At 39.0% G+C, this 18,503-nt stretch overlaps 1 protein-coding gene across 10 annotated transcripts in view; it reads right to left on the reverse strand.

Annotated features, from left to right (window-relative positions):
• Positions 1–5,462: 5,462 nt before the first annotated feature.
• The window catches only part of LOC128732794 (forkhead box protein O), a 197,621-nt gene continuing 184,580 nt past the window's right edge, over positions 5,463–18,503 (reverse strand). For all 10 annotated transcript variants that reach the window (XM_053826177.1, XM_053826175.1, XM_053826176.1 and 7 more), the window contains exon 11: positions 5,463–7,606. The gene's annotated coding sequence lies outside the window, so the exon portion shown is untranslated. The remainder of the gene's footprint in view (positions 7,607–18,503) is intronic.

Genomic DNA, 18,503 nt, shown 5'->3' on the forward strand with positions numbered 1-18,503 from the left:
CACGGATGACAGGGTGATCATGTATAGTGGTCGCGTCGTCCGCGCTCTGACAAACAGATTGCAGGCCGACCTGGATGCTCTGACTGAATATTACACAAACTGAAACATTCAATCAATGCGGTAAAGACATAAACCGTCTTGTTTCCGCATTCGAGATCACCTCGGCTTGTTCCGGCTGAAAACTGCAGAATTCGGTTTGCCGACTCCTACATTCAATGGTCCGACGAAGTGATCTATCTAAGACTAACTCTAGACAGACATCTGATTTACAAGTCTCATGTTGACAAAATTATCACCAAATGTAACATAATCATCCGATCATTGTATCCGATGATATGTAGAACATCTCAACTGAGCCTGCAGAATCAGATGGCTGTCTATAAACAAATCATTTAGCCTAGTATCGAGTATGCGATCCCAGTCTGGAAGGGTTGCACTCGGACACACAGACTGTGACTCCAGCGCATTCAAAATAAAGTTCTAAAAATGATTCTGAACCTGCCCCCATGGACGAGAACAACTGAAGTACACGAACTGGCCGCCTTGAACACCCTGGAACAACAATTCAATAAGTAGGGTATGTTGCTGCTTCGTCGTAATTTCCTATTCCCGTCCTATCCAACCAAATTATTAAAAATATGAGGATTTTTTATGACATACAATGCAAAATTAGTTATTCCGGAATATTTTAATTTGTTGACTATCATACACGATCGATCAAAGTGAGCTGAAATCTATTTAAATGCTTTATTTATTAAAGAATTCCTAGCAGCCAAATTTCGTTTTTCGTGCGACGAAGAAGAAAATGACGACTAACCGTTTCAATTTTCGTCATTCACAAAATAAAAATAAGTCACGCAAGGCATTGTCGTTATTCTGCAGCCGGAAAAACTTGCATGTCCAACAGAAATTTTTGTAAAATAACATTTGTCATGACTTCCTACACACATACATGCGCGCCAATTTCGTAAACATTGTTGTGATTTTTAGTTTGCACGATGACAAGTTTTGATGGACGGATTTTAAAACGGTACGACGAATTTAAGAAATAAAGTCAATTGCTTAATTTCAATAAAGTGCTTTAATAATCGCTTTTTAGTGAATTCAAAGCGCATGGATCGGAAGGTAAGTGTGTTTGGGTCAAATCAGCATAAAAACTTTTGGAGTATTCATCAAATCTATCCAAAAACTGATGAAAATCAGAGTGGCTTTACTTACTACGACGGGAATTAGAATTAAACCCTATTGCAAAAACAATTGGAAAGAGGTGCTCATCCTCTGAACATGTAATCATACGGAATTTGTATCAGTTAGGCTAAGTTAGTTTATAGGTAGGTTAAGTAGGCAGAAATATCTTAATAATTTTTTCTTTCAACATTACAAATGTTATTAAACATAAAAATTCATGCAGAGTAGAGAAACCCACTAACATGAACTAACAAATATGTTAAAAACACTATTTTTCTAAAGATGAAGAGCTTACAAAAGCTGACCACTTAAAATGTAAAAATTTGTACCTAAGAGAAATAAAATAATAATTTTACTAATTAATTTTAATGTTTTCCTCATTATTATGACGAACTTTGGAGAGGCAACATCTCGAAGGAAGGATCTCAACCTGGAACGGAACGACTAGAAAATAGAGCAGCAGCAGAAGGCAGTGGCCGTCGGAGGGTGCGGTACATTGCTGCTCACCCCGAACAGCAGCAGGAGTGCAGAGCGGCGCTAGCCAGGATGAAGGATGGTAGAAAAGCTCCCTCGGATCACGACACGATCTTAAGAATAAATATCCACTAATCGAATTTGCAAAAGGACCCAAACAAACGACGTTGGACAAGTGATATGAGTGCAAATCCCAATGCTTCTGCGGGAGATGAGGCTACCGGTCAATCTACCACAAATAATGATGTAAGTTTTATAAAATAAAACAGTTATAAAAACTATTTTAATTTTTAATATTTTTAGAGTACCATTACAGATCAGTTAGCGTCAGTGATCGTTGAACTTGGTAAATATTTGATGGAGCCGCATCTCGCCTGGAATAGAAACTCTCTTAAATTGGTGGAAAGAACGAAAACTTATATACCCAAGACTAAATAGCATAGTTCAACGCAAACTCTGCATCCTAGCGACATCAGTTCCGTGCGACAGAATTTTCTCAAAGGCGAGACAGGTATGCACAGGCCGAAAGGACAGACTGTCACCGAAAAATATTTCAAAAATTCTTTTCGTTAGCCACAAACTGCCTATAAACCGTAATTATTTCACACAAGAAAACAAACATTAATCAAATAATATACACTAAAATAATTTGTATGATAGTTAAATAGTGATTAAAAAATTCAACTATGTTCAAGGTTGCTCATTCCATACGATTTCACAAGTCTGCTCTGGAACCTTGTATCACTGTTCTTGATCATGAAATCAATCATCTTTTCATGACAAATATTCGCTTCACTGATATTGCTGACATTTTGCTAAACTTTAGCTTAGCGTAACTGAGCTCTCATTCTATTGGACTAAGGCAACCAAAAAATCTATGAGGACTTATATTATCCAATACAGAAAGTAGACCACAGATATAAATTAACACGGATGAATGATAATGGTGGTGCGCACGAACGGAGACGATTTCAGAAACTTCATGAACGATGTTCAGGAAGTTGGAAAAAACATTGCCATCTTAAATTTTTTTTTGTAATGGTAACCAATTAACTTGCATGGCTCGCTTCCAGAATTGTAGTTGAACTTCTATTGAATAAAAAATCTTACTTCAAAACCTATTCAATCCTGTATTGAAAGAAGCGAATCTCACTGAAGTAATGCGAGGTGCAAATGAAATTATATAGACCGTGTCAGCAGCTGACATCGAAAAAGTAGAGCAATTACGGCGTGCTCAGTTGATGTTGCTTCCCAGGCCAGCGGCGGCAAGTTTATAAACTTGCGAATTCAACTAGCTCGACATTACAAAAAAAAGTCACAAGGTCTTTTCGCCCAACAGTTCTAGAATTTTTAGTTTCGATTAAACCTTAATCAAGTTGATGTCCTGAAAGTAAACAGTTTTGTGAAAGTGTAAAACTATCTCTTCTCTTCAGTTAATTATCAATTTTATCATTTGAACATTCAAGCTAGATCAAATTGAACGTAAAATGAGTTCGAAAAAAGAGCAACCAGCCCCTTCTCTCAACCGATTGATAATTGTAACTGAAATCTCGTATGCAAACGAGGAATATTCATGTATGTGATGTGACGCAACAGTTCTCCAGTGGTGGGCACCGCTAACCGAAAATTTAGCGTCGCTAACCGCTAATTCGCTAACCGAAAAAGTTAGCTCGCTAATCGCTAAACGCTAATCGATACACTCAGATTAGCGAAAATTTCGCTAATCGCTAATCGCTAAATCTGAATTACCCAAAAATATTTTTGTTTTGAGCATATACTATATATGTATGGCGCAAATAACTGTCGACTGAATGAACTGATTTTAGTAATTTTTCATGCGATTACCCAGCCAACTGGTGATGAATCCACCTATGTACCGCCAATGGAACTGATTGTGTACATAAATAATTTGACTGGATTATCAATTGATTTTTAGCAGTTGCGACGAAAACAGACAAGCAACTACACTCGATGCTTTGTTCGTACTGCCAGATGCAGTCCGGAGTGAAGAAGTTGGACATCGTGAGGCACTTCGTGTCCGCCGGATCTAACCGATCCGGCACATACAACATCTTCTCCCTTCTAGAGAATGGTTAAGTACAGTAGAAGCTGAAAAGGGACACCAAGAGCAAGGTGCCCTCAGCCTTCCGCGCCTTGGAGAGGTCGGAACTAAACAGTGAAAAAGTACCTCGCCAAAACGGACTTTTTTAAGTGGATGCATCAGTCAAGGCTGGCTGAAGGCTGAAGGTGCTGGTGAAAACATCTTTACAGCGAAGGGTGACGAGACCTACTTGATGTTAGACGGCAACGACTGTCAAAGCACTGAGTACATTTAGTTCGAAAACAGACAGTGATGAAGCCTGCATGTCGTAGGCGAAATACGTATCTGTCGTAAATAAATATAGATAGTAGAATTTCAGGTATCGTATTCTACTAAGACGCCCCAAAAACTTTAGACATTACGCCCCACCAAGAAAGTAAGCGATGGCGTCAAATATATCTCCCACAGAAAGTTCCCAAAGAATGGCCTTCTGTAACTGACGATCAGCGAGAAGCGAATGTTGAAGCTGCTGTTCTTTCTTGCGGGGCTTGTGGTGAACGGGGATATGCAGTATGAAATGCATGCTGGAAGTTATCGCCTGGAGAACGTGGTTTTTTGGCCGCCACGGCCTCGGCCCAAAGTGCCAAAATATCCTTCCTTGAAAAAGCTGTAAAAATAAAAAGCGAAACGTCGGAGAATAACTAAAGATTTGTTACGATTTTAGTCTGACTACGTATGCCATTTCTCAAAGAAGTTCTTTTAATCGCGGTCACCACATCACCACAACTTGTTTGCCCTTAAAGAAAGAAACTTAGTATCTATTACCCAGAAACATTCGTGTTTCAGTTTCATATTGCATGCTCTATCAGTGTCTGTTTTTTATGTTATTATTGCCGGAAATCAAATTTCGATTCAATTAGAACTCGTTTGAATTCGACTTGTCTGGAAAAGATGAGTGGACCTCTCGGTATACATGATACTCCCTCTGTCAATCACCAGACAGTTATACTATTATTTTGGCGATTCAACCGCATACAAACTTGTTGATTTGTGACATTATTTCTGACCAACGCAATATAAAAATGGTAAGGTAAAGTTTGAATTTCACAATTTTCATGCAGCTTTAGCGATTTAGCGGTTAGCGATTTCAAGGGGTTATTTTTAGCGAAGCTAACGGTTTCGCTAACGTATTCCAAATTTAGCGAAAACGCTAACTCGCTAACCAGAATTTAGCGCCGCTAACAAGCGATTTAGCGAATTAGCGAAATTGTGCCCAGCACTGCAGTTCTCAAAGTGAAGAACCAAAATATCACTCAAAGAGCTGCGTTAGTTGGTTGCAATTATTTACCTACTTGTTAGAAAATAATCAAAAAGCAAAATGCCAACAAATCTTCTTCTATGCTATAGAAAACATTGGTTAATTAAATTCCTTCAAGTAGCGTCCAATAACTAATATTATTTGCTGTGAGAAAGCTAGCTTACAAATATCGTTCGTCAACTGCAGTATGCAGTTGATTAATTAGTGAAACTAGCTTTAAGTCAACACGTCCGTGTCTCTAGCACAGACCTTCATACTTTTCAAAGAAAGTAAATGTTTAACAGTTTTTAGTATGAAATTTTCTATTTATTAAAGTTACACAAAACACAACATATGTGAACTGTCAAATCTACCACATTTAAAGTTAAAACACGGGCCATTGATTTCCGGGACTTCACAAGCAGCTCATGGTTTTCGGATCAGAAGAAAACTAACCAGCAGTTCTTATTGTTCCAATTTGTTTAACAAACCCAAAATCAATGTTACTGTTTTTAATTTTTCTGCAGTATAAATTAATTTGTACGAAGCAACAATTTCTCCACAAATTACCGTCAGCATTTTTAACTTCATTCAAGAAATTAGCAAATTCGCTTCTAAGCCATTTCATGCTCAATCGTGTCTAACAATTTTTTTTTTCTCTCATCGACAATGTTGTTTATTTCCGGTAGTTTTTCATTTTTTTGACCACACAGGCCATCGCTAGAAAAGGATCCACAAAAGTAAAAATGGAATTTAAAATTAATTTAACGAACACATTCAATTTCACGATATTCCTTGGTCATCAAAGATCAGTTTGTTCTATCAACTTTGAAGATGTATCGAATTAGTTTTTGTGGGTGTCTGTATGTGAATTTCAGTTTTTCTATACTCAATTAATCGCCTTACATTTCTTAGTGTTAAGTGCCTAACATACTAAGCTTTCTACTATGAATATACATTTTTTTGTTACCACTACTAACCACTTGTTTATTAAACATTAGCGTACGATCAAATGTTGCCACCTATCTTTCCTTTATATGTACAGTTTTTGATTGAAACAATGTTACCGCCAAATGTGTGTGTTTATTCTAATAATTTCATTCTTCCGCAATCAAAACGCTCTCGAACGATGCATCAAAAAAGTAAAAATTGACTCATTTTAGACAGGATTTGATCGGCAATCTTCTATGATTAGGGAGGGGCTTACCGGTTTATGTTTTAATAGTATTCATATTTGGTAACTATATGTACAAATTGCTAACGATCGAACTGTATTTACATTGTTATTCTCTTTTGCGAAGTGCTGCTATTTTTCTTCGAAGAGCATTAGAGTGAAGATTGAAATTCATACAAGATTCATTAAATGGCACTGATTATTCTATAATAATGTAAAGCAGAACCCCAATTTCCGTAACGATAACGACTACAGCTTTTATCTGCTTGCTAATCGCGTTGTGAGCTTTCTACGAAGCGAAGCGTTGAACGAAAGATGGCGGCAGGTATGTACTGTTGAGCAAAAAAGCTGGCACTGACAGCATGCTGGTAAACCAGAGCAAACTGCCGCGTGCAGGAGTTGGTTTGTGCGACGGCTAAACCTGCAACATCGTGTTCCACCGCCCACTGTGTGCAGTGGGACGTGCCAAACATAATGAACCACCTGTTGCGTTTTTCCTTTGGCGGGGCTTTTATTTTTCCGAAAGTAAAAGAAAAGCACCATCTACTTGCCGAGCCTAACTGTAATATCACTATAGATTTGATTAGTTGTAGAAAGAATAGTTCAACGGCTCCTAACAAAATTCAACAACTAATCTAGAGCGTATGTTAAGCAATGTTTTTAAACGAAACAACAGAAAAATTGTTAAACCTAGTCACTTAGCATACAAACCAATGTAGTTTTGCTTAAACATAAAACAGCGCTATGTTTCGTTATTTGTCTTAGTGAGTCCTACTGCAAAAACTGCTATCAGATAAAATTTTCGCTACATATTAAACGGTTACCTATCAATCTGTTCTTTTCGGCAATGCAGGCCTGATTTTATTTGTTTCTTTACTGGAGTTTTGCTATGTACTTGACACAAAGTTCCTCCCGGTGTGTTCTAATTGAATTTTGCAGGTTAGTAAATAAAATAAAAACTTAGTTGCGTTTGTGAAAAATTGTTAATAATAGTTTATAGCTTTGTTTGCGGTGGCAGCATAAGACCGATAGATTCCACATGTGAATGCTGTCAAAAAAATCTCCTGAATTTTAGAACTGCTAACATTTGTATCAAACTTTGATTTATAAAAACATACCCACCCGTTCCCACACTGCACTGCTATATTGTTTGATTCTTAAAATAAAGAAATGTTTGTTTAGCAAAAACCGACAAAAAAAAAACCGGGAGGAAAACTGCTATAGGAATATATGTTAATCGTGGCGATACTTCTCTGCACTTTCCAGTATCTAGGGATAGTTTATGTAATTCGATAGAGGCCAATGTCGAGGGTCCGTTCTCATGAGCTCGGCTCAAAGCGACGGAAGCTGCTACCTGTTCTGGCGCACGATTGCAATTAGAACGCCAATTTGCTTAGCCATTGGATGTACATCGTGTTCGCAGAAGCGAATCCTGGAATCAAAATAATTAAAAAAATATGTTAAATTTATTTTATTAGCAGCATTAGGCTTTCATAGCCCTAGAGATTGTAAGAAACGGTAACGTGGAAAAAACATCTCCTGTAGCTGTTCTATCCGACTGAAGGTTAAACACGAGAAATGTTACCATTTATTTATTTGTTGAATAAAAAAATTTACGGCGCGTTGATTGTAGCGACTTATTATTCTAATATGCACGATAAAATTTAATGCGCATATGCTGCACAACTATGGAAACTGCTGAAAATTTACCACTGACGAACTGACGTGACACGGGCGTTTCATTTTTGACTCACAAGATCTTACAAGCAAACGACCACTTGCTTACAAGCGAGCGATCGCTTATGTCAAACAGCACCGCGATGTACAAAGGTACGGGAGACAGATTTATGCAAAGTTCAGTTTGTTTCACCAGAAATTTGTATGAATATTGGAAATGACGGAAATAACCCGGTAATTATTTGTGTATTGCAAAAACAAAGGATAAACTAATTTTTACAAGGGGCTTTATGCATCAACTTGGTGTTGGTGTTGGTGTGTTTTTATTTTTTCGTGTCGGTCAGACATAGTTAGCGAATGACATTCTGCCAAACCTGTTTTCTACTTTTCCAAGATAAATAGCGATCCGTTGTGCAGATGGTGTTAATGTTTAACGTATTTTGATTCAAATTTTCGGACACAAGTTTTTCAAGGAAAGTATATGGGATGTCATGTCAGTTCGTTGGTGTTTTCACTGCCAATCACCAAAGGATGTGTGATTGTCACTTGATGGATTAATTCTTTATAGATTACTACAGATTAGAAGAAACTGATATATCAAGATACAGGCATTTAGAAAGAATAATCTCGACGTCATCTAACAAAGTTAAAAAATTGCCTAACAAACTGTGGAACATTTGAAAAAAGTGTCCAGCGTTAACTTTCGTTTCGCTGTTTCGTTTCGTCGAATAACACGGATGTTCTGGTCCATCTGGTTAGTTTGTCCAAACGATCCAAAAAACGATGAAACGTGTCAGCCTCTACGTTGTCAAGGTTCGCAAGACACCGAATCGGAATGACAAACAAAATACGGTGGTAAAAACCCGCCCCAGAAGCGGTTGGAGAAACCGAGGTACGTTGTGATGGACTGACATCAAGGAGGTCGGGAATAAGAAGATAGACAAATTAAAAACTTCAAGGTATACAGCCCTAAGGGTTGCACGACAGGGTGACGTAGCACTATGCCGTATAATACTCGTTACATTGATAACATGTTTTACTCGATATTTTTTGAAACGATGGTTCTACAATTGATGAAAGGACGGTAGGGAAAGAAATGAAAATTTTTGGTGAAGGTGGGGAAGAGCGGAAAGGAAGGGGGGGGGGGGGTATTGGTAGCTATGCTTGACAAGTAGTCATTTTGACTCCTACCTTTTGTCCAATGACCGCATTGTATGACCGCATTTCAAGGTCAAGACTAAAAACTTGAGATTAGTCTATGTTTTACTCGATAAAGTATTACTTTATGTCAGGTCATTAGATCAAAGACTTATGCCAACTGTATTTCTGTGTGTATGTTTATGAATATATATGAGTATCATTGCCTCGCGCTTGGCTCACTCAACAATGAGCAACTGCTTTTGTTTCTGAGTGAATAGCCAAAATGTTGTCCCAGAAGGCATACAAAGTTAGCTTACTTATGGAGCTTGGTTAAAACTACGATTATAACCAAAAAACTTAATAACTTTTCTGGGCTATCATCTACAGCACTGATTCGCATTCGTCAATTTTCACGAAATTACTGATAGCACCATTCATTGTGATAGATTGGTTTGAAGTATAATTGAATCGTTTGTTTGAGAAACCCCACATGCGCCATTTGACATGAGTAATTTTCCATGAGTTTTTGACAGTTTTAAATCCTCGGGGATTCCTGATATTCTCTCAAACTCTGGAAAAAGGTTGGTTCCATAAATCCCTCTTAGTTGGGGTTGAACATACTTCGGGAAAACCAGTTTTTTGTTGTTTTCCTACAATTGTGTCAAAAGCACTTGTGGGGTTTCTCAAACAATCGATTCAATTGTCTTACAACTAACATGTGGACAGCCAGTTAAAATATCAATTAGCTAACGTCCTCTGCATCTTACTAGTTACATTGTTACTGTAAAGTAGAATTTACAGCTATTTGCATACTTGACAGAAATTCAATTGAAACTATGTAAAGAATTGCAAGCAACTAATTGACGCAAAGTAGCAAATGAAAAGCTAAAAAACTATTCTCGGATTTTCTTCGCTTTGAAAATTACTGCGTCACGTCACATGCACAAATATCCCTTCAGCTCTGTTTCCGAGCAAGAAAACAGTGCCGAATAATACGGAAGTAATCCTGCAAAAGGATTTCATCCTGTCCTTTTCTACGAGAACTTTTCTTCCATTTCTGCCCACTTTTCTACGACGTTTCTCTTTTAGGACATCAAATTGGAATAGATTGAATGTTTAAAGATAAAATCGGTTGGAGAACAGGGGTGCTTTTGCACTCTGGCGTAGTTTCCAAGCACAGATATCAAATGTATGTGTATTTTCGTGGTAATAATCGCCCACATTAAGCAAAGACTCAAACCAATCATAGCAGATTACATTCAAGACGAGCAAAAGTAACGTAGTTGCACTTCATAGAGTTACATAGCTTGACAGTCAAGGTGATGGTCTTTCATGCCTGCTGTTCAACATAGCGCTACAAGGTGTTATGAACCGAGCGGATATCAACACGCGGGGCACGATATTCAACAAATCTAGTCAATTCGTCTGCTTTGCCGATGACATGGGTATTATCGGCAGAACATCTGTGGCGGTGGCTGAACAGTACACCAGACTAAAGCGCGAAGCAGAAAAGATTGGGTTAAAGGTAAATACGTCTAAAACAAAGTACATGCTGGCCAGCGGAACCGAGGCCGAACGACACCGCTTGGGCAGTAGTATATTGATCGACGGCGATGAGTTTGAGGTAGTCGATGAATTTGTCTACCTTGGCTCACTGGTAACGGCGGACAATGATACCAGCCGTGAGATTCGGAGGCGTATTATCAGCGGAAGTCGTGCTTACTATGGGCTCCACAAGCAATTGCGGTCGAACAGACTAAGTCCCCGTACAAAGTGCACCCTGTACAAGACGCTTATTAGACCAGTTGTTCTTTACGGGCATGAAACATGGACAATGCTCGAGGAGGACCTGCGAGTACTCGGAGTTTTCGAACGACGAGTGCTAAGAACGATCTTCGGCGGCGTACAGGAGAACGGAGTATGGAGGCGGAGGATGAACCATGAACTCGCACAGCTCTATGGCGAACCCAGTATCCAGAAGGTAGCTAAAGCTGGACGGATGCGATGGGCAGGGCATGTTGCAAGAATGCCGGACAACTGCCCTGCAAAGATGGTGTTCGCCTCAAATCCGGTAGGAACAAGACGACCAGGAGCGCAGCGAGCAAGATGGTTAGACCAGGTGGAGCGAGATCTGGCGGAGAGTACTCGGTGTCCGAGGAATTGGAGAGCGGTAGCCCTCAACCGAGTTACATGGAGAAATTTTGTTCAACAGGCTTTGTCTTAGGACGGCAAGCCACCTAAGTAAGTAAGTAAGTAAGAGTTACATAGCGTACCACCAATTTGCTCTCACTTAGACGCGAGGCGACGCGTCGGTGTTACAGCTAGTCTATATAAAAGAAGCTTGTCTGTAGCCAAAACCAGGTCTCTGACAGGACGTCATAAGAGGTCATGCTTTCAAGTGTTCTATTCTCATTCACCTCACTGGTCGACTGCTGGACTGCTGGATTGCTTAACCGGTCGTCTAGACTGCTCGACTGGACTGGACGACTAGACTGCTCCATTTAATTGCTTCGTCTGGATTGCGTAACTGAACTGCTCGACTGGACTGTTCGATTGGACTGCTCAACTCTGCTGCTCGATTGGACGATCGACTTGAACACTTGACTGAACAGTTCGATTTAATTGCTCGACTGGACTACTCGACTTAACTGTTCTACTCAACTGGCCGATTCGACTGCTCGATTTACTACTCAATATGACTAGACTACTCGATTTAACTGCTCGACTGGACTACTTGACTGCTCGGCTAGATTGCTTGACTGAACTGCTCGATTTGACAGCTCGACTGTACTGCTTGATTCAACTACTCGATTTGACTGCTCAACTCAACTGCTCCACTCAGCTGCTCGACTCGATTGCTCGACTCAGTTGCTTGACTCGACTGCTTGATTCGACTGTTGTATTCGCCGGCTAGACTCGATTGCTCGTCGGGATTTCAACGTGCCGCACATTTGAATCGGATCGCGGCAGAAAATGGACTGCTCAGAGTCACTTTTTTTTGTATGGGCTTGGGCTTATCACTTTGACCACAACATTATTGATCTATTGTAATGTTGCCCGGGTGTATGCTGTATTCTGCACTGCATTTCTGTGCTTTATCGTTATTGAGTAAACGATAAGCTTATATTTTTTATGCGTGCTTACGTGTTGAGGGTTTTACCCATGCTTCGATGCATGTCCTACTATACCAAACCTGTTTCGCCTCGTTATAGTTAGGTGAGTCCTCCTGAGCGGTTTTTGACTGCCTTGTCGCCTCTGTAAACTATAGTTTCTGTAGAGTCACTCACACAAAAGAGCCATTTTGCCCACCTATAAAATCAGCACAGCGGAGATAATGATTTTATTCAGTTATAAAACTCAATAAGAGCATGAAAACTATTTGTTTCAGTTTCAGGCTATGACTCTTTTATGTACAACATGTTAGAGCTACATTATTGTAATCATAAGATATTCGCATGCCGCAATGTGAATAAATTTAATATAAAGCTCAAAGAACTAATACAAAGGTTAAATATCTCCGCAAACACTGGCATATGGAATGTATCCGCAGTTTTCTTGACAGACATTTATATTTTCCGAATCGTAAGATTCGGGCTCAACTAGTGAGTTATAAATAACCAGTTTTTCATAACAAAATTTCATATGCGTTTTGTTATAAACTTGGTCTCGTTAGTAGTTAAAATTACAAAAATTGTAACAAAATCCGCTCTAGCCATATCAAAAATATATCAAATTATGTAATTTTTATCGTACTTTTTTTTGGCCATTTCAGTCTTTTATGGAAATTAGAACTGTCTTTTTCAATTCACTCCGACGTTTCGACTATTTATTTTAGTCTTTTTCAAGGATAGAGTTGTCTCAGTTCGTCGTTAAAAATCTTTAATTTTAAGGATGTAAATTTTTTTTTTAGTTTTTCTGTGCATATCTGTCGTGTTTCCAAAACTTTGCTACTATCATAGTTGAACCTACTTTTTCAAACTTCACACACTAACTTATGATATAATTTGATCTAATTTATATCAAGATGTGTCATAAAAACCAGAATTCTGGCCTGCTTTAAAACCAAAATGTGACAAGCACGAAGAAGGATTTTTTGGGAATGGAGGGAAAAGAGTGGAAAGGATGGGGGGGGGGGTTAATAGGTAGCTACGCTTAACAAGTTGTCATTTGATCGGGTTTGGCTCTACTAGAACCTTCTGATGACTGCTAGAAAACCCAGGCCCATTCTTCAGAAGATTTTTATAACATATTGATAAGTTAAGCCGCTGCCTTGTAATCTAATGTTCGACAAAGGTAAGCAAAGCAAAGCAAAACCTAGGTGCCACATTCCGTTATCGAAACTTGACCTTCTGTTTTTATACGACAGGCTTCGCAGCCAGCTGTTAGAGTACAGGACAGGGCCTCTCCCAGTCGAGATTCGAACATACGACGACTGGCTTATTAGACCAGCATCATACCTCGAGGCCAACTGGGAGGCGTTCGACAAACTTGCTATGTGAAAAGTAAAATCGACAGCTTTATCAACTTGAAAATATATAACTGTGAACAGCAAAGGTAAAGTTTTACCGTCAGATCATCCTGATCGATTTGATTTACATCGACCGTAATAAAATGTCCAAAGAATATGTGAGAAATTTTCAGCAGTTTGCGTAGTTGTGCAATATGCGCATTAAATTTTATTGTCCATAATTGAATCAGTGGCTAAAATTAACGCACCATAAAAATTTTGCAATCAGTTTAAAAATCAGTTGCTTAAGGGGGCATAGTACTTTTTCAACTTAAAAAAATCGAAATTTTTTTTATTGATTATGTCGAAAGATTAACATTTTGACCATATGTGTTTCAAGTCATTTCAATGAATTCCAAAAATTGACAAAGTTACAGCTATTTGTACCGCGCATGTCTGGAGCGATTACACGGCGAATAAAAAGTTCAACGTCGTTTTTCTCGAAACCAGGTTTTGAAAGTCGGTACCATAAATATCTCAAGAACGGCTCAAGCAATTCTCATGATTCTTTTTTTGTTTTAAAGCCAACAAAATTATCAGTGTTTGACCCATCCTTTTTTTGATATTACTATTTTTGTATTTTTTAGAAATGTTTAAAGTCAATTTTTTCGACTAAAAACCTTACTTTTATGTTTGAATGTTCACCATTTTGTTATGCGTTCGAATTTTAAAAAAAGGATGGGTCAAACACGAGATAATTTAATATACTTTCATGTCGTTTTGGAATTTTTCAATTCGGATAAGACCCCCAGCGCCAATCCATGGTACCGCAAATCATGTTTTTTCGAACGATCATGTTCAAGGAGCCGTAGGGGAGAGGGGAAGAGGTTCACATATGCAAACAAAATTGTAAATATTAGCATTATGTGCAATGTTTGGAATGCAAAAAACCCGAATCGATTCGCTTTTCGCGTTATCGAGAATAAAATATTTGAAAACAGGCAAAAAATATGGTGTAAAAAGTACTATGCCCTCTTAAACAAAATAAATATATTCGATTAGTCAATATTAGTCTCTAGCAAAATCATTCTAGTTTCATTCTGACAGGAAAACCGATTAATAATAACTTCCTTTCTGCAACTCACAGTTTGGTTTGATGAATTGTCGTTTGGCGACCAAAAGAAATGATAGGAAACGGCAATATAGCCACGCATAAAAGAGTGATTTTGGTGTTGAACTCTAATATTGTTCATAATAGCAGCAATCAATCTACAATCAGGGTGTTACCATATTGAAACTCCGTAAAACTAAGTTTTATTGCGGTTTGACAAGCAACCATAATAAAATTAACTTTCATTTGTGCTACGCTCCATAGTAAGTTAAGAGATGTATCGCAAGCAACCAGTTTTATCATGGTGATATAAGCAACCATAATGAGCTTGTTATAGTAACTGTTTTATTATGGTTTTATAGCTAGCTTTAAGTAGTTTTTGACTTGTATCATCTTCGTATTGCGCAACACCATGATAAAACCAGAGGTAATGATTCATACCGCAATAAAATGTCATTATTATATATGACATCTGTGTGAGTCTTTGTTGAAACATTGAAATCTAATCTCTGAGATTTCCTTCAGAGCTTAAAATCATATTAAAGCCCTAACGGCCCAATAGCCTTTCGGTGTGATGGTGGCCGACTAAATTGAACAAAAAAATTAAAGCCCGCTACTTGGAATTATTTATTTAAATTTTACAATCAGATATCGATCTCTGTTCGTTAAAAAAGATATCACGTTTTCATTCAACCATATAACAACCTATTATGATTGACCTAGTAACAATGTCTACTCCAATAGTATAAAAATTTCCCCCATTCCCTCATCGGCAGCGCACATTTCAATTTAATAAATCCCGCAATTCTTCGAAGACGATTAGCATCCATCAACCGCAGTAGCGTGCATGAGGAGTCGGCAGTCCCCAGCACAGGCTGTCATTCACTGCAATTCAAGAAGACATCAAACTGGATCCACAGATTGAATTAGATGTAGTCAATTTAAAAACGAAAAGTTGCGCATAGAATAATCACCAGCCAATCAATTTGCCAGAAGCTTTTTCGCCACTGGAAAGATTTCGCTGTCACCTTTGCGAGTAAACATAATTAAATTATTATAACAACAATCTGTCACCATAAATTTTAAATTTATCGAATTAGCCAGAAGCAAGACGGGAGGAAAATTTTTGTGCAGTCTTTTGAGCACCGAACGGTCGATGTGTTCAGAAGGAAAAAAGAACCCACCACCAAACCGGGGGTAGGTAATCGTTCCGAGGGGTAGACGGGAGTATACAAAGACTTTTTTCCAGCCCATCCTCCATTCCTCCGTACGATATTGATGAAGATGAAGATGTTGATAACAGCGCTTTCAAACGCCAGAAACAAGAGCGCCAGAAGAGGGATCTCAGGCTTGAGCCGCAAAAAGAAGAAACAGAAAAAAGTTTAAATCACTTTTTATTGAATAAAAATTCCACCTTACCACGTTGACTCTGACAGTTTTCCTGTTTCTCCCTAACTGCCGCCTACGACGAGTAAATAAACCACAAGCACAGTTAGCCAGGATAGAACTGTGTGACTAGCAACATCCACTCCATCAAGCCCCTGCTTGCGAACCAGACTGTGTTCTGACACTGACTGGTGTTCCTTGCGACCGCGTTGAACTTCATCATCACCATTGAAACCGATGAAGACAAATAACGATGAGGGTGGAGTGCGGTAAATCGTTGTTGGGCTGTGTGAAAATCCACTCAGTTATGAAGAGCGGCGGCACTGCACTGCATGCCGGTATGAGACGTTTTCGCTCCTGTCAGTCGAGTGGATCAGCCCCGGTTGCGAGATGGGATGCATGTTTTTCGGGGTGGGTTCCCTCGTAGTGGTTGAGCTTGGCGCGTGGTTACGTAAAGATTTTGCAACGGATTGAGCGCAGATACTTTTCCGGTTATCCGAATACTTTTCCCGGTTATCGGGATGGAAAGGACGCACCGAGGTTTTGCATGCCAATCAGTAGCTAGTCGATGATATTTCTAAGAACGAGAATGAATTCGACCTTGTCGTTTAAGGAGGTATCAGTGCGAATTCTTGGCATTCTTAGCAAAGAAAGGTTGAAGGAAACGGGAGGGTGAACTGCACTGGTTCTGGGAATACTTTATTTTACTAGAACAGTATTTCATACATTCATGAGAGCACTTGGGACTTTAAAGGTCATAAAACTCACGGTTTGTATCGATGGTACTGAGAAATTCGATAAATGTTGTCAACCAGTGTACGTTCAAACCACTGCGACCATTTAATAGTCTTCTGTAGGATAACGTAACTGTAAATTTGAGTGTATCACAGCAATTTTTGCCGAAGAATTCGGAAGGGTTGTGTTATAGACACGACCGTATAATTGACGTATTATTATAAAACGTTAGCGTAGGCTGGTCTATAGTAAAGACCAAAACCTTTAATAAGAAATTTTTTTTCAAGACTTGGACTCATGTACAACTTATACAGCGTAAAAAAATAGATAGCGGGATAATATTATATTCTTCCGACACAATCGAAACTAATTTCAATTATTCATGCCCGTCATTGTTTTGTCATCTGTGCTTGAGAAGCTCGCGAAGAAAACCGGCTTCAAAAAAAAAAATTTTCGATCATGCCTAAGACACAAAATGCAAAAAAATTATATAAAATAACAGATTTGGTAAATAAATATTCGAAAAAAATTGCAAAAACATCTCTAAACACACTAAAGATTGAAAAACCGCACTTTGTGTCCTACCAGTTTTTATTTCTGAACCACAACATATTACACTAGTGTTGCTTTTCTCCGACGTCAGATCAGACGTCTGAATTCCATGCTACTGTTGAACCATCACGCCGCCATCGTCGTCCACAAGGTGCCACACCAGAACGGAAGGGGGCGAAAGTACCCTCGAGAATTGACATAATAAGACCTAACAAAAAGCAGGGAGATAGATTGGCGGTGAAAAGCGACGCTAAAGAATGTCAAAACCGTTAACAACCTTGTGGCATTCAGTTTATCAACTCGCCGTCACTGCACGTCGTTGTACCATCGTCGTTTCTCGGTGATTTCCAATTCTAGTAAGTATATTTTCTCCACCCGTAGGATTCGAGGCCGGGGGGTGCTCCTTTCACAGCGGCGGTTACAAAAGAATATCGGAAGCATTTCTCAGGACTCCTCTAATGCCCACTCCACCGCTCGCGTGATTCCGTTTCAAGCGCTTTTGAAGAGCCTACCGCGTGGCACACGTAAGTATAGGAAACAATCAATAAAAGGAATCATTCCGGTGGCATAATATATCGCAGCTTGTCGAATTAATCAAAGCAGACTGCCCGGCCATGTCGCACTAATGGAGCATTCAGAACGGTTTCCTTCATCACCATCGCTCGGGTTTCCGTTGATTGGATGGAATGGGAAGCGACTTCAAGCCGTTGTTGGATGAATGGAAAAATGTGTTGCACTGTGAATCAGCCATCCTGCCTGGGCTGGGCTGGGCCTGGGCTCCAGCAGGCATCTAATCCTCATTTCTTTTATGCGACAAGAAAATTAAATTTTTCAAAAGCCTCAATATTGGAAGTCATTGCGCGTAATGATTTTTGGAACGAAACTACGTGGCAGCCGTGACGAGAAAAAAGATACCTTATTATTAAATTAAAATTTATACCTATTCAAAGTGAAGCGGCAGACACCGTGTATACATGAAGTGCGAAAAGAAAAGAAACGAACAAGAAAACTTATCACATTTGTATTAATTTTTGATAACATTGCCGCAGAAGATTGACACAGAAGGTGATAACGCGTGAGCAAGCTTTCGTTCTTTCTGATGAGATGAGTCAAAACTTGGGCAAAGGAGTTTTCATAAAAACTGTGCGCTGATAACGAGAATTAGCCTTGAATCACCAATGCTGCTTGATAACACAATTTGCCGCTTGACAGAGTCTGGGTCGATTGCAACGACTCGTGTACTGGTTTTGTCCTACGCCGGGAGAGTGAATAAATCGAGAA

This window comes from Sabethes cyaneus, chromosome 1 (assembly GCF_943734655.1).
Source record: "Sabethes cyaneus chromosome 1, idSabCyanKW18_F2, whole genome shotgun sequence".
NCBI lineage: Eukaryota > Metazoa > Arthropoda > Insecta > Diptera > Culicidae > Sabethes > Sabethes cyaneus.